Here is a 6,025-nt window from a genome sequence, read left to right as displayed (position 1 = left end):
TAGACATCTCATGTTGCTGAAAGTATGCAAATTCGTGTAGGCACAGTCTTCATTTTAATTAGACTTTACTAACAACAAGAGGGCTTTGTGTTGGAGCATATTTCTTCCTATTTAAGAAATAAGAGATAGGTCTACCTGTTTGACAGACATAATTAGGCTATAGGCTGCAATATCCACAGATTTGTTGGTCAATTCCTCCACCCACCATGCACTATTTAAACAGCCTACCTCCATGTCAGTGAAGGTGAAAACTTGTGAAAACTTGTTCTCAACTTGCCTACCTGGTTAAATAAAGGTGAAGGGCTGTTAAGTTAAAACCAAGATTCAAATTGAGGGGATATGAGAGAGTATGCCCTTAGCCTACCTTTTATTAAAGAAAATGGCAAAAAGCACAGGCCCACCCCTTGTTAGCTTAAGAAGAAGAAAATAAAACAAGGTTTTAGGTAAATATATTTAGCTGAAGAGAGGGCCAGTCATGTTCATTTCAGAGAGGTACGAGTTTCTCCATGTAACCCTTATTATAAATAGCGCTCACTCCCTTAATGGGGCAGAAATCTATGAGTTGTTGTGATTCTGGATGGCCAGATGGCTAGCAACAATTGTTATGGGTGTAAGATGGCACAGTGATGCCATCTGTTGGTAAATGTGACATGAAACTGCCTTGTGGGGAATTGTAAGTGGGACGTTTCAGCTTGTTTCATCTTGATACCTACCATATCTTGTTTTGAGGGGGTTTGACAGATTTCATGTCAATGCTAATATGGCTAAAATGAGCTAACTAGCTAACAACTGTAACTACACTACCAATCAAAATTTGTTGTCACTTATAAATGTCCTTGTTTTTGAAAGAAACACTTTTTTTGGACCATTAAAATATAAAATTGATCAGAATTAGATTGGGAACTAATTCAGGCCACCATAGACCTACATATACCATAGACCTACATATACCTAGACATACCCCATAGAATACAAAAACCCTAGACAAGACAAAAACACACATACCACCCTCCTCACACCCTGACCTAACGAAAATAATAAAGAAAACAAAGATAACTAAGGTCAGGGCGTGACAGTAACCCCCAAAAGGTGCGGACTCCCGGCCACAAACCTAAACCTATATGGGAGGGTCTGGGTGGGCATCTACCCTCGGTGGCGGCTCTGGTTCTGGACGCCACCCCCCTTCTTTACCCGGAGTCCGCTCTTGTAGCACTGACCCGTGGATCATCGTCGGAGGCTCTGGACTGCGGATCCTCGCCGTAGGCCCCGGGCTGGGGACCCTCGCTGAATGGCCCGTCGCCGGACGCTCCGGACTGGGTACGCTCCGGACTGGGTACGCTCCGGACTGTGGCCCGTCGCTCCGGACTGGGTACTGTCGCCGGACGCTCCGGACTGGGTACTGTCGCCGGACGCTCCGGACTGCTGAGGCGCACTGTAGGCCTGGTGCGTGGTGCCTGCACTGGTGGTACCGGGCTGGGGACATGCACCTCAGGGCGAGTGCGAGGAGCAGGAACAGGGCGTACTGGACCCTGGAGACTCACTGGAAGCCTGGTGCTGGCGGTACTGGGCTGGTGACACGCACCTTAGGGCGAGTGCGGAGAGGAGGCACAGGATACACTGGACCGTGGAGACGTATTGGAGATGCAGAACATAGAGCTGGCTCAATACGTCCTGGCTGGATGCCCATTCTAGCCCGGCAAATGCTAGGAGCTGGAATAGAGCGCACCGGGCTAGAATAGCGCACTGGAGACACCATGCACATCTCTGCATAACACGGTGCCTGACCAGTTACAAGCTCCCCACGGTAAACATGAAGAGTTGGCTCAGGTCTCCTACCTGACTCATGCAATCTCCTCATGTGCCCCCCCTGCCTCTCAGGCTTCCGTGCACCTTCATATCGTCTCCACTCCCCCGGCTGTGTCCAGGGTCATGCTCCATCTAATATCTCCTTCCAGGTCCATTTCCCCATTAAGCGCTGTTCCTCCTTTTTACGCTGCTTGGTCCTGTTTACGTGGGTTATTCTGTCACTACTCCCTTCACAGATCAGAGCAAACTGTCTCCAACCAGAATAGAAAGAGGTGTGGGAGGCCCTGATGCACAACTGAGCAAGAGGACAAGTACATTAATGTTGAGTTTAAAGAATCAGACGCCTCAAAAGTCCTCAACTGGCAGCTTGATTAAATAGTACCTGCAAAATACCAGTCTCAATGTCAACAGTGAAGAGGCGACTCCGGGATGCGGGCCTTCTAGGCAGAGTTCCTCTGTCCAGTGTCTGTGTTCTTTTGCCCATATTAATCTTTTATTTTTATTGGCCAGCCTGAGATATGTCTTTTTCTTTACAACTCTGCCCAGAAGGGCAGCATCCCGGAGTCACCTCTTCACTGTTGACGTTGAGACTGATGTTTTGCGGGTATTATTTGGATTAGCTAACACAACGTGCCATTGGAACACAGGAGTGATGGTTGCTGATAATGGGCCTCTGTACGCCAATGTAGATATTCCATTAAAAATCAGCTGTTTCCACCTACAATAGTCATTTACAACACTAACAATGTCTACACTGTATTTGTGATCAATTTTATGCTATTTTCATGGACAAAAAAATTGCTTTTCTTTAAAAAAACAAGAACATTTCTAAGTGACCCCAAACTTTTGAATGGTAGTGTATGTATGTAGAGACAAATAGTGCTCATTGTGCAAATGTATGCCTATTTGTTTTCAATAAACGTTTGAGACAATTAGTGAATAGTGTGAGGATTGAAAATATGCTTTGCCTATCATGAGGGTGTCTGTGCAACATTTTGCAACATATGATGTGACTAGCGGACAGGCTGTGGCCTTGAGGTTTAGGCAGCTATCATGAGTTGTGGGAGACACGTACACCACATAGGCAGTTAAACAGACTGTATTTTGTTAGAACTCAAACTTAGCAGTAACAAGAACCAGATGTAAGATAACGGTATTTAGGGTATGAGCGCATAGATATTCTGCCCAGCAACAACTACACCTGCCAATGGGAGCGCCCGGGGGCTGGGACCAGTTAGGGCGCCAACAATCAACATAGGTTGAGTAAGTTTAAACCACACTTGATCTCTACTCTGACAGGCCAGCTCGGAAGCAGGAACTACTACTGTCAGAGTATTTAAAGAATGTATTTTTAGGGTGTTGGCCAGTTCTCTGTTTGCCCTGCGAGGTGGGACAGAGAGCCCGTATATACGAAAATTGCATTTACCACTTATTGCTTAGCTAATGAAAAATACATAGCATAAAATCGGTGACTCAGTGTCATATTTATCCTCATACCAGATTCGATCAGCGCAACCCTTCACAATAGTGACAATTAGTGATTAGTGAATATGAACCATGTGAACCATGACTAGAGAACTTTGCACCCATATTTCAGAGGCAGCGCCTTTATAATAGTGGTGTTTAACATCAGACTGTTCAAAAGAGACAAATATTTACCCAAGAAACAGGATCTGGCCTGCCAGCCCAATAAAGTGAGTTAGATAAGGATTGATTAGACAGGTGTGTCTGCCCATGCTTTATCAGCTTCCTGAAAAAAACTTACAAAGTTCTGTTGAGACTCATTGTGTGGCTGTGAGATAGACAACGATGTATATAAACCCTGGAATGCTAATGCCATGTAATGGCCAATGAGAGGCTTTGAAGCTACTGACTGCCATATTGGTACTCCCCAGAAGGAGCAGTCCTCCATAGGAATGAATGGAATTGTACTATATTTTGTTTAAATGTTTCATGGACAAAATGACATGTATTTAAGTATTTCTTTGTTCTAGTGGGGACAGTAACATTTGTAAAACAAAAATGCTATCAGGAATATTTTTTTATATATTTATTTTGAATTTTCAGGTTCAATTCACTTAATATAATTTAAAAGTATGCATTATGGTGTCTGTAATAGAATATACTTGTCAAAAACAAATACAGGCATGAATAAATACATTTTAGAGCATCGAAATGGCTGCGTGGTGGCTTCAAAACAGCCCCGCCAATATTTAATAAACCTTAGTACTACATTCGGGTAGGTATGGTAATCCTTGAGGCATGGTAATCCTTGAGGCATGGTAATCCTTGAGGCATGGTAATCCTTGAGGCATGGTAATCCTTGAGGCATGGTAATCCTCTATCTGGGTAGGTATGGTAATCCTTGAGGCATGGTAATCCTCTATCTGGGTAGGTATGGTAATCCTTGAGGCATGGTAATCCTCTATCTGGGTAGGTATGGTAATCCTTGAGGCATGGTAATCCTTGAGGCATGGTAATCCTTGAGGCATGGTAATCCTCTATCTGGGTAGGTATGGTCATCCTTGAGGCATGGTAATCCTTGAGGCATGGTAATCCTCTATCTGGGTAGGTATGGTAATCCTCTATCTGCTGTATCTACCGCCAGGAACAAGTCATTTCCCCCCACCTCAGACAAGGGTGCTGGTTCTAGGCTGAAGCAGTAGCCCGGGGTGCCCAATGTTCCTATGTGGGAAGGTGGGACAGAGGTGTGGAACTGTAGCTGAACTTGAACTAGGAGGACCATGGACGGGACTCAAGAGATCATTCAGCTTCTGCTACTGTGATATGCCTAGTCACTTTACCCTGCCTTTATGTACATACATGCAAATACCTCGTACCCATGCACAGTGTTATGTTTCTGGTACTCCCTGTCTATAGCTTCATTCTTTTGTATTTTATTCTTCTTGTGACATATAAAATGATATTTGATTGATTTGGTCAGCAGTACTCCGCAGAGTGGGTTAACTACACTGAGTGTACAAACCTTAGGAATACCTTTCTAATATTGAGTTACACCCCCTTTTGCCCTCAGAACAGCCTCAATTCGTCAGGGCATGGACTCTACAAGGTGTTGAAAGCGTTCCACGGGGATGCTGGCCCATGTTGACTCCAATGCTTCCCACAGTTGTGTCAAGTTGGCTGGATGTCCTTTGGGTGGTGGACCATTCTTGATACACACGGGAAACTGTTGAGCGTGAAAAACCCAGCAGTGTACTACCATACCCAGTTCAAAGGCACTTAAATATTTTTTTATGCCCTTTCACCCTCTGAATGACACACACAATCCATATCTCAATTGTCTCAAGGCTTAAAAATCCTTATTTAACTTGTTTCCTCCCTTTCATCTAAACTGATTGAAGTGGATGTTTCAACTGACATCAATAAGGGATCATAGCTGTCACCTCGATTCACCTGGTCAGTCTGTCATGGAAAGAGCAGATGTTCCTAATGTTTTGTGCACTCAGTGTATACTGTGACACCAAGTTGTTTTGCTGTAGTAACTGTATGTTCACTATGCCACCTGGTGGCGTAGATGTTTAACTGCATCATCAAATACAACATTACCACAGAAATGAATTAGTATAGAGTACCACAGTATGAGTCATAATACCAATAAAACCTAGCGGTCAAACAGGGAAATCGTTTTTCCACCGTTCATTTTTCCCATAAGGATTTTTGAAACACTTAAAATAAGGGCTGTGTATTGTGTAGGCATACCCTGAGGTAGTAATCTCTGGATTAACTATCTAATGTTAGCTAAATGTAGTAAATAATAAATTGGCTACATTTCTTTAAATTGACAATCCTGTGAACTGTCTTGTGCAAGTTTTAAATTGGCACAATACCTGTTAGAAAAGGTGTCAGCTAGATATGACCTGCAAGAAGCTTGCAGGGATTTTCAGTCTTGCAATTATGTCTACTTTGATGATAATTAGCATTTTCGAAACTGAGAGTAAATAATGCCGAATATATTGATAAAAGTTGTTCGAGAGATATTTACATTGTTTTCAAAACGTCTTGCCAGGCAGGGTAAGCTTACATGAAACACCCTATGGGAAAAAAATGGTGGGAAAAAGATTAGAACCATTTCCCTGTTTGACCGCTAGGTTTTATGGGTGTTACAACACCTCCACTGTGGGGCTCTATTTCACAGAAACTTTAGAATGGTATTTACTGATGTCCACTATGAGCAAGTCTGTCTGTTAATTAAATTAAA

Source organism: Oncorhynchus gorbuscha, linkage group LG15 (genome assembly GCF_021184085.1).
Source record: "Oncorhynchus gorbuscha isolate QuinsamMale2020 ecotype Even-year linkage group LG15, OgorEven_v1.0, whole genome shotgun sequence".
NCBI classification, from domain to species: domain Eukaryota; kingdom Metazoa; phylum Chordata; class Actinopteri; order Salmoniformes; family Salmonidae; genus Oncorhynchus; species Oncorhynchus gorbuscha.
This window is presented reverse-complemented; position numbering follows the sequence as displayed.